The following is an 11,744-nucleotide window of genomic DNA, read 5'->3' on the forward strand; positions in this document are numbered from 1 at the left end:
TAGATGTCAGGATGCCTGAAAACTTTAAATCAATCAATCAATCCTTCTTAGGGCCCTTACAGCTCGGCCCAACAGACCTCCAGCTCTTCCAAAGACCAGCCATACGAAACCATCAACTTATAAAGCGGCAACGGTTTCGAAAACGAATGTGTCTTAGAAACCCTTTCCTGTCAAGGAAGGGAAAGGCAACAAGTCCAATCATGAAGAAAAACTTCAGCGGTGGCGGTTGAAACTGTAAACGCTAGGAGAGGTCACCTCCCTGCTTGGTCACCAGTAGTGAGGCTTAGGAATGTCGCGAGACCTTTTCTCAGACGAGAACTTCCATCCGAGAAGTGGCTGTCTCATTGTCTCATTGGACACGTATCATCTCTGGCCCATCTAGTTCCCAACGGTCGCTTCAGGATTTGATCCCTCCAGTGGCGACTAAAGTCCAATTGGAATCAGGCTTTTGATTCCCCTGTCATTCTGATCCCCATGGGACCAGAGAAACGGATGGACCTCTAATGGTGGGTGGCAGACGAGAATCTGCAGAGAGGTGTAGATCTTCTTGTCCTTCCCCAGGACTTGCTGTTTTCCGACGCAACAAAAGAAGGGTGGGGGGGCCCACGTGCTGCACCTCACAACCTCAGGACTTTGGTCAGAGTTTAAAAAGTACCTTTACATGGATGTCTTAGGGATGAAGGCTGTCTTTCTGGCCCTTCAACAGTTCCAACAATACCTGGCGGGTCACTCTGTGGTGGTGATGAGCGACAACACCACAGTAGTGGCTTACATCAACAAGCAAGGTGGTACCTTTTCGAAGCAGCTATCCCATCTTGCAGTAGAGGTACTGAGATGGACCGAAGTCCACTCGATTCCACTATCGGCAGGTTTCATTCCAGGCAAGAGGAATGTGCTCGCCGACAATCTGAGCAGAGCGTCTCAGATAGTGAGTACCGAGTGGTCTTTGGATCATCTAGTAGCTAACAAAGTCCTGACTTTGTGGGGTTCCCTGACTGTGGATCTGTTCGTAACAGCTCTGAACTTCAAGCCTCCGCTGTACTGCTCCCCAGTCCCGGATCCCAAGGCGCTCTGTCAAGATGCCTTTCAACAACGGTGGGACAACATCGACGTATACGCCTTTCCCCCATTCTGTCTGATGAGGAGGGTGCTCAACAAGATCAGAATATCGGTCAATCTTTCAATGACCCTCATAGCTCCGCTATGGCATCACGCGGAATGGTTTCCGGAACTTCCAAGAGAACTCCCTCCGCGACACAATCTACTCAGACAACCACATGCCAACATCTTCCACAAAGCCGTAGGTTCGCTGCGACTTCACGCCTGGAGACTATCCAGCATCTCCTCGCTGATAGAGGATTTTCGCAGCAAGTTGTGATCAGGATGTCTGGACATCTGCGAAAGTCATCCGCATCTGTCTACCAGGCAAAGTGGAAAGTCTTCTGTGATTGTGTCGTGGAAGGGGTATCTCTCCACTCGATGCCACTATTCCAACAATAGCGGAGTTTCTCGTGTATTTGCGGGAAGAAATGCGCCTTTCAGTCTCGGCGGTGAAAGGCTATCGCTCAGCCTTAAGTCTAGCCTTAGGCTCAAAGTAATGGACATTTCTTCTTCGCTGGAACTTTCCCTACTCATACGAAGTTACGAACTTACCTGCCCTCAGTCGGAAGTGAGACCTCCTCCATGGAACATGGTTCGAGTTCTTAGGTCTCTTAAGAGACCTCCCTATGGACCATTGCGCCAGGCTTGAGTTAACTTGGAAGACGGTGTTCCTACTAACTTTGGCTTCGGCCAAGCGAGTTAGTGAACTTCATGGTCTCTCGTATGACATCACCCATTCAAGGGGATGGGGGGAGGTAACGTTCAAATTCGTCCTTGAGTTTATTGCTAAGACTCAGAATCCGGGAGTAGTGGATCCTCGGTTTGATTCCTTCCAGATTTAGAGTCTTCGTTCTGTAACAGATGACCCAGACCATCTCCTACTGTGCCCAGTAAGGAGTCTGAGGCTATATCTCAAAAGAACGGCTGCAGTCCGTCCTCAGGTGCAAGCGTTATTTGTTAGCACAGGGAGGACTAAGAGGAGGGTCACCAAGAACACCATCTCGGCATGGATTCGTAGGGTGATCCATCTGTCCCTGAATCCAGACCCTCCTCCGTCACGTCGCCCTAGAGCACATGATGTCAGGGGCGTAGCTACGTCTCTGGCCTTCAAAATGAATTTCTCATTGACACAGGTTCTTCAAGCTGGTATGTGGAAGCGTCAGACGACCTTCACAGCCCACTACCTGTATAGTTAGGAAAAATACAAATTATCTACTAATTTGTCATACTTGCAGCAAATGATTTTATGTTGAACAGGCTGACATAAGTCCTTTTATAGTTTATATATTAAATATCAGTTTCGATGTTATTAATGTTTTTAAATTATTTTATTTTAATTGTTCATTTCTTCTTATATTGTTTATTAATGTACTTATTTCCTTTCCTCACTGGGCTATTTTTCCCTTTTGGAGCCCTTTGGCTTATAGCATCTTGCTTATTCAACTAGGGTTGTAGCTTGGCTAGTAATAATAAAAATGGGTGAGTCACCCTTATAAATAGCATAGGTTTATATCCCAGTTATGGAACAAATGACAAATTTGGAAATGATTTTATTTTTCCTAACAATACAAACCTTTAGCTATTATACAAATTTAATCGCCAACCCTGTCCCCCATGAAGTCCTACCTCCAAGCAAAGTGAAGCACAGTCACAGGTGTGTGAGTGAGGGCGGGTAGCTAGCTAACCCCCCCTCCCCCCTGCTAACTAGCGGGATGGGTAGTTAACACACTAAATTTTAATGGCTCGTACTAGTACCCCTATAAATAGCTAAAGGTTTGTATTGTTAGGAAAAATAGATTATTTCCAAATTTGTCCTTTTCCTTGTGTTGCACTAGCTAAGCGGAACCTTATTTCCTATGGCAGTTCATTAAAGTTCAAAGTGAGGGTTTCTCCAATTAGTTTATTCAATCTTAAAAACATTTGTAAATTTACCATTTAGTTTCCTATTTTTAATGGTTGTTGTTTATATCCAATGCTTGGTTTTTTGTACTGATCACTGACCATGGATACTAAGGACGTTATAAAGTGTGGCTTTGTAAACATAAAATCTGTTGGTAATAAAACTATTCAAATTCGAGAATTGATAAATAGGAAATATTTGGACATAACAGCACTATCTGAAACATGGTTAAATAACTTTGCCAAGGCTGATATAATTCAAATGGCCTCCCACACACCTGCTTTCTTTCATATTCCGAGAGTGGCCAAGTTTGGGGACGGGTGTTGGGCTCTTCATCCATAAGGGTTACTCAAATTTCAAGATTTCCATACTTTTGTCCTTATGATAAAGAAAAAGAAAATCTTTATCAAAGAACACTGCATAATGGAACAAGTGAGACTTCTTCCCTCTGGTGAGTACATCTTGTAGATTATTCCGTTAGATCTGGAAGACTGGAATATACTTGCCATTGATTGACAGTTTGTCTCTCAATGGCTCTTGATCCAGAAGGGTCATGGGTACCATAACAAGCCCATAAACTTTTATTCCACTATTCCAGTGCGTTGGAATCTCCTTCAAGGGACACAGTGTACTAAAAGATGTCAAACTTATTTTTTCTGCATTTGTCCCTATTATGAAGAAACGGTACAAGTGAATCTTTATCACGGAACATTGCATACTAGAACAAGTGTGACTTCTTTCCTCTACTGAGTCCATCTTTTAGATTATTCCATTTTGCTGAGAGTTTTCAATGACTAGGTCTATTTTCGATATTGCTATATTTTTACAATTCATTTTTTTATAAGAAACGATTGTTTCGATTCCCTTCAAGAAAAAGAGGTTGCAGGTGGTCCCCTACCTGACCACCATCAAGCAGACAGTTTGGGGAGTGGTTATGGTGGAAGATTCATGGCCGTTGACCTGAGGGATGAGAGGGAAATCTCTCTCTCTCTCTCTCTCTCTCTCTCTCTCTCTCTCTGTGTGTGTGTGTGTGTGTGTGTGTGTGTGTGTGTGTGTGTGAAAGACCAGGAAGTGACATACTAGAGTCGTACAAGAATCTTCACTAGTGAGATTGCATGAGGCAGAATCCTAGTTGACCAGGAGCAAGATAGAACCTTGGTCCACAAATCAGATTGTCAATTCAAACTAGAACCAACAAGCACTACCTGACAAGGCAGCTCCAGAAAAGGCCTGAACCTTGAGGTTTTGGTTCCAGTCAATGACAGAGACCACCTTGAAGAGGGGCACTAAGGTTCCCTCAACCAGTTCATTGCGCTTAAAATGAGTGCAAAAATGTCCACAAGGAACTCTCCGACTGAGGGTTCTCTGCTCCTCTTGTTACTGGTCCCAAGGCCTGGTACCCATGAAAAAAAAAATTTAGTATCCTAGTACTGTATTTGAAGAGGTAGAGGATCCAGAAGGCTGTTCCAGCGATCTACTTTCTTTCTGTGAAAACTAGTGTTGTGACCAAAGAACTGAACCTACAAAGTAATCGGTGACTGCAGCCAGACCAGGCTGGTGTAGTCCTCAGGGAGAGAAAAAACTCAGCACCAGGCAAAGCAGAGGTTGAAGGAAAATCTTGTTCTCTTCCCTCTGATTATCGAGGTGGGGAAGGAGTGTTGACCTCGTGACTACAGTAAGCACACGGCTGAGGCCCCTCAACCACAAGCCTACGCCGATTCACTGCACGAGACAATCTCTAGGAGCCATTTTCTCAATACAGGATACCACAGTACCCCGTTCAGAGATAGAGCAGCAATTCATTGTCCATGAATTGAAGGTGAAGGCGAGTACAATCCACACCTTGCCACCAGAAGGTATTTACAAGCTTGTCTGAGGCCATGCACCTTTGTCCAACCTGGCTACGGGGCAGCCAGAACTCGGGTCAAGACCCTAGGTAAGCGTAACTCTGGTTCACGTATGTGGCTGCCCCTTGTATTGTTCGGGGGAAGGGTGGGTCGAGTGTCTTCTACCCCCTGTAGGAGAGGTGGTGTTTTCAAGAGCCTATCTTATGAATACAACTGGCTTTCCTAAACTTTTGTTCATCTTAAGATGTGGAGAATGAGGAAGAAGAGTTGGAAGAGGAACCAAATTCTACTCTGTAAGCCAAGGTCTATTATTATTATTACTTGCTAAGCTACAACCCTACTTGGAAAAACAGGCTCTAACCCAAGACAGCGGAAGACCATGGTATAGAGGCTATGGCACTACCCAAGACTAGAGAACAATGGTTTGATTTTGGAGTGCTCTTCTAGAAGAGCTGCTTATCATAGCTAAAAGCTGCTTATCATAGCTAAAGAGTCTCTTCTACCCTTCCCAAGAGGAAAGTAGCCACTGAACAATTAAAGTGCAATAGTTAACCCCTTGAGAGAAGAATTGTTTGGTAATTTCAGTATTGTCAGGTGTATGAGGACAGAAGAGAATCTGTAAAGAATGGACTAGACTATTCGGTGTATGTGTAGCCAAAGAGAAGGATCCTATGTAGTACTGTCTGACCAGTGAAAGGACCCAATATCTCTCTAGCGGTAGTATCTCAACGAGTGACTGGTGCCCTGGCCAACCTTCTCGTTTCAGCCAATGACAAAAGTGAAAAGTCTTTGAGTCTATTTGTCCATGTTCGCCATCTGTTGTTAACTATCGAATTAAACTAAATGGCTATTCCAGTTCAGCTGAAGACTTTCCCTATTTTAAAGGATGAAAAGTTTGTATAAACATAGGAACAAAGTTAATTGTTTTGTATCTTACGTAGTCTTTTTTTTTTTTTTTTACCTAGCTTTTGCATAATGATTAACTTGCCATTTTAGCAACTAATAACTAAATTTCCTTTCTTAACCACTGCTTTCTGTTGGGTGATCTCACTCATGTACCGTACCAATCTCACTAGCCCGCATGTTTAAGTATCAAGAATTCATAATGAAATGCTTTAAATATTCATGGACTTTTATTTATTCATTAATTTCCCTTGCATATTAATGACAGATAAGAACAAAACTTCCTACCTTAAAGCTTACCAACATTGCTACTGTTGGCAAGCTAGCTACAAATGTATCAAAAATTTCTAGACATCGGATTTAAGAGTTAATGGAATTAGATTTTAAAAATGAAAAATTTTCCTTGCATTTTAACAACTAATGAGTTATTTTGTCTTTCATAATTCATTGATGGTAGATTAATTCATGTCCATTTTAGCGTACATTGTCACAGACTGCCACTTCTTAGCAGAACCAGCAAGATAATCACATTTTATGCTTAATAACAAATAATTCCACAGAAACCATTACAGTATTGTGTACAATAGATAACACAACCTCTTGTTTATAAAACCCCAGTGATGGATAATTAAAGACTAGTATATAAAGATTGGAAATTCTTATACAATTTTCAGTTATGCATGTACTATGCTTTATTATTTTGTAACTTATTGTACCAAATGTTTACATCATTGAAAGTTTGTTTCTAAGTAACATTTATAGTTTATTCATTCCATTTACAGCATTTTAGTTCAGTTTTCATAGAGTTATAAATCACAATTCTAAAGTCATTTTTATTTTTCCTAACTATAAAACCCAAATCCTTTGATAGGAATATATTTATTTCAGCATAGATGGAACTGGGCTATTAGAATTTATAACAAGGTGTCTAGTTACTGGTGAGTGGCAGGATTTATAACCAGAGATTCTCCTGAATGTGAAACCCCTTCTCTCAGCAACCCCAGAGGAGCTCCCACTAAAGTGATGATGGTGTAGACGACCTTACTTTCCTAGCACTAGAAAGGCAAGATATATTTCAGTAACTTTTTACAAGTTTTTAAATATGCCAGTACAGAATTAATAACCTAACATTGTACAGTATAAATATTGAATTAATACTTTACATTGAAAGATTTAAACCATATGTATGGTAAAGTACACTAACCCATATTTTAATCATTTTTTCGTTACAACACTGATGACTCAACGTGGGCGTGTCGTGCCGTAGAATTGTCCCCCTTTCATCCATCCATTTATAATTGCACGACTTAACTCATCCTCCTCACCAGCTGCGCCTATTTGTGGGATATTACTAGGCAAGTTTTGTCATTTAATTAAACACTTTGTTGTAAATACCATCCTTATATATGCATAAATATGAGCTTATGGCATTTTTTTTTTTACAGGTGTTAATTTACATACATGTTATGTAAAGATTTTTACTGTACAGTTCATGTACATTGTTACTCGTAATGTACACTTCGCGTTCAGTGAACACTACCAATAAGCCTTGAGGATACCATTATGCGTCACTAGATTTTACTGCGCAATTCTTAAATGGTTAGTGTTGTTGTCCTTATTTCTTTTATTTATTTTTTTACTTATGGTAGGATTCATTGAAAAAGAACTGTGCATTTATAGTACTGTACTGCATACCAAATACCTTACTGTACAGTAGATATAGTACAGGCTGTGGGTTAGATGTCAAGCTGGTAGGGTTGTGAGCTAACCTCGCCAAATTAGCAATCACATGCAAGTTATTTATTGTCTCGCCTTGGCTAATTGAGCGGACTGTAATGATAGTACTGTACATATATTACAGTACTATACTATACATATATTACAGTACTATACTATACACTACAGTATTGGTGAATGTTGGTAGATAGTAACAACAGTGTTTTGGTATACACTGGGTGGTGTGGTGATGACATTCGTATTATGAATCATCTCGCCTTGTACTGAAAGGCGTTAATAATGTATAATTACGTCTGAAAAGTAATATGAACTATAATATGTGAAAGTTACCTTGAGAAAACAATGTAGTGTAGGTAGTAGGTTGAGCAAGGCACCAGCCACACGTTGATATGCTGTACTACTGCTAGAGAATTATTGGGTCCTTTGACTGGCTAGATAGTATTACATTGGATCTATCTCTGGTTATAGCAAATTTTTCCTTTGCCTTAACATAAGATGAATAGTCTGGCCTATTTTTTACATATTCTCCTCATACTGTATACCTTACAACACTAAGATAACCAAAAAATTCTTCTTCACACAACGGGTTAACTACTGTACTGTAATTGTTCAGTGGCTACTTTCCACTTGGTAAGGGTAGAAGAGACTCTTTAGCTATGGTAAGCAACTCTTCTAGGAGAAGGGCACTCCAAAATCAAACCATTGTTCTCTAGTCTTGGATTGTGTCATATCCTCTGTACCATGGTTTCCACTGTCTTTGGTTAGAGTTCGAGTTCTCTTGCTTGAGGGTACACTCAGGAACACTATTTTGTTTCAGTTTCCATATATCCTTTTCTCCTGTTGGAGCCCTTGGGCTTATAGCATATGCTTTTCCAATTAAGGTTGTAGCCTAGTTAGTAATAATAATAATACTGGGGGCTACCTAGTGTTAGTCAACCACTCATAGGTAGTGGACTGTGTTTTGGGGGTTGTGTGTTGACCCACCTAAGGGCACCAAGTATTAGCAGATTTTCGCTCTTCATGGGTGTCTGTTATTTAACCCCATGAAGGAGGAGGACCAGCTGTACTCTACCCCTATTGTTCAGTCCTCTTGGACTTCAAGACTTTTTCCTTGGTCTCCTCTAGAAGTAGTTGAGAAGCAGCCTGCTTCGACTCTACGTGAAGACGAATAGAAAAGTCTAACATCCTTGTCTTATCTCAGCAATGGTGGTGATGTAGAAAGATTGTGTCAAACAATAAGATAACATAATGTGTGAAGACCGATCATTTGGGTGAGACCACAGGAGTGCGGAGCTCGTATGTGTGGAGAAATGGCTTCTCTCACATCCCCTGACATGTGAAAGTCATGAGTATGGAGCCCATCAAGCTAGTATGTGTAGTAGGTAGTAAGGTCCGAATCTGAACTCATAGAAACTTTGAGTGTATCCGTAGTAGGCAATCCTTTATGGTCAAAACTCGTGTATGTTAAAACTCTGTGGACCATATACGAGTGGGTCTCTGGTGCACATGAATCCTCGGTACACGTAGGGAAGGTCAGCAGAATGAAGAGACTTCTGTCGATGCCGTCACTGATATCATTGATGTTATCACATTCATGTTCGTCAACAATAAAGACAATATTTGTGGATCTTGGACGCACGTAGAAGGTAATATTTACCAAGCCAGTACGCGTGAATAACAGTCTTTGCGAAGCTTGAGATAGTGGAGCACTGTGCAAGTGGATCTTGGTTGCTCGTGGATGGTAGTAGGTTCAAAGGCAGTAAGCGTGGTGGTCTTAAGAAATAGATATTTGTTTTTGGCTTAAGATGAGTATGGCAGACCCATCCTTGCCAAGATTCTTGGGCAGGATGTGTTGCACTTTGCTAGTTTTAACTTTAGTAGGTTGGCCAGGGCACCAGCCGCCCGTTGATACTACCGCTAGAGAGTTAGGGGGTCCTTTGACTGGCCAGACAGTACCATATTGGATCCTTCTCTCTGGTTACGGTTCTTTCCCTTTGCCTACACAGACACCGAATAGTCTGGCCTATTCTTTACAGATTCTCCTCTGTCCTCATACACCTGACAACACTGAGATTACTAAACAATTCTTCTTCACCCAAGGGGTTAACTACGGCAATGTAATTGTTCAGTGGCTACTTTCCTCTTGGTAAGGGTAGAAGAGACTCTTTAGCTATGGTAAGCAGCTCTTCTAGGAGAAGGACACTCCAAAATCAAACCATTGTTCTCTAGTCTTTGGTAGTGCTATAGCCTCTGTACCATGGCCTTCCACTGTCTTGGGTTAGAGTTCTCTTGCTTGAGGGTACACTCAGGCACACTGTTCTATCTAGTTTCTCTTTCTCTTGTTTTGTTGAAGTTTTTATCGTTTATATAGGAAATATTTATTTTAATGTTGTTACTATTCTTAAAATATTTTATTTTTCCTTGTTTCCTTTCCTCTCTGAGCTATTTTCCCTGTTGGGGCCCCTGGGCTTATAGCATCCTGCTTTTCCAACTAGGGTTGTAGCTTAGCATTTAATAATAATAATAATAATTTCAGAAGCAGGTCTTCTGAAAAGCTATTTAACTTTCATAAGGATATCTATGCTTTTATTGTTTTAGATTTAATTTTCTTATATTCTTTATTCATAATGAACGATATCAGCATCAATGACTTTCGATATCAGAATGCCAGAGAACTCCAAATCAATCTATCAATCAATCAATAAGCTTGTCCGTGTGGAAGATCACCGAGTAGAAAGCAATGCAGTCCAAGCCTGTATGTACTTGTGTACAGACATTGCACATATGTGTGGCAGCTGTCCTCTTCAGGAGGCTGGTGAAGGCTCAGCAGCTGGATTGTAAGAAGATACTACTGTACAGCAGCAATTGAAGATGATCGTCCAAGGAGAGGGGGGGGGGAGGTCACTGCCCTTAATCCTAACCAGCAGTTTGTGAGCTCAGATCCATATGAGACATATTGCACTACATAGGAGTCATGCATACGCAACTCCTATCGATTGGTCTCCCTGGAAGAAGAGTAGCAGCAAAAACCCCTTCATGATGATGAGGCTTAAGAGAAAGAAGAACTCGCCACCCTTAGTCTCAACCAGCAGTTGAGCGAACTCGGATCCATAAGAGAAGAGTGCGCTACATACTCTTGCGTACGCGACTTCTATCGATTCGTCTAAGTGGAAGACAAGTACCAGCAAACCCTTTCATAAAGATGAGGAAGAAGAGAAGGAATAACTCCCAAGTTCACACTGCAGGATCATACAGACCAATGATACTACTCACTGGGAAGAAGAGGTCTATGAAGAAACTGCAAACATGTGATACACGCCCTTAACACCTTCCTTGTATCGGGAAGACAGTGGCAGAAAAATCTTGATCCGACGGAGCACAATTGTCAACACAGGCCACTTACAAGGGAATACATAGCAAACAGGACTGCTGCCTAAAAGGAATAAGAATGTTGATGTCAGCAGGTTGCACATACATGAAAAGCTGGAAATCTTCTTTTCCTTAATCTCTCAATAGATTACATAAGGAAATAGGCAAAATATTAAAACAGGCAGTTGAGGGTACAAGTCAGTCTACTTTTTAGCTGAAAACTGTATACTCAGTGTGCTGGCTAGAGGCGGGGCTCACCTACCATCCTGCAGTAACTACAAACACCATGTTAGAAATTTTCAGCAGTAGAATTCTAGCTGCGCTGAAACTTTACTCCTATTATAGGACTAGGGTTTATTAATCATGTAAGAATTAAGATATATATTATGAAAAATGTACTTGTTGAATGAAAGTTGATGAATTACCGTTGCTGACATGATTTTTTATGGAACTAGACCCTTATTTATTTTAAGGGCAAATATTCCAAGATTAAGAATCCAATAAAGAATACAAATCCTTAAGTACAAAACAATCAAAGAAATCAAGTCGCCTATTACTTAATGGACAAAATATGAAAAGGGTAAAAAACAATAAAGTACAAGATTTAGAAATTAATGAGGGGTGCTTTCATGCACTTACAATTTAAAGGTCAAAAGAAAGAATAAAATTCTTCTACCCACAAATTTTTATTCACAATGACACTTGATAACAATGTCAATTAAACCAGAAATTCAACTTCCTAAGTGTTCCTTTTGAACCTCGGGTGGAAAACTCAGGCACAGTAAAAATAAATGCACAACTCGATACAAAATACTACCATTAAATATTAGGGGTTAAATATACAAGCATTGAATTTCTGTTATCAGAAAACAGCTCATGCTGCTGTT

General features: G+C 40.8%; 1 long non-coding RNA gene across 2 annotated transcripts in view; it reads left to right on the forward strand.

Annotated features, from left to right (window-relative positions):
- LOC137656795 (uncharacterized) overlaps positions 1 to 7,333 on the forward strand; it is a 41,605-nt gene extending 34,272 nt beyond the window's left edge. The window contains exons 2-4 of one of the 2 annotated variants that reach the window (XR_011047021.1): positions 6,640 to 6,814; positions 7,080 to 7,106; positions 7,197 to 7,333. This is a non-coding gene — a long non-coding RNA (uncharacterized lncRNA). The remainder of the gene's footprint in view (positions 1 to 6,639; positions 6,815 to 7,079; positions 7,107 to 7,196) is intronic. The other variant, XR_011047020.1, reaches the window with a different exon arrangement.
- The last annotated feature ends 4,411 nt before the right edge of the window (positions 7,334 to 11,744 follow it).

This window comes from Palaemon carinicauda, chromosome 17 (genome assembly GCF_036898095.1).
Source record: "Palaemon carinicauda isolate YSFRI2023 chromosome 17, ASM3689809v2, whole genome shotgun sequence".
NCBI lineage: Eukaryota > Metazoa > Arthropoda > Malacostraca > Decapoda > Palaemonidae > Palaemon > Palaemon carinicauda.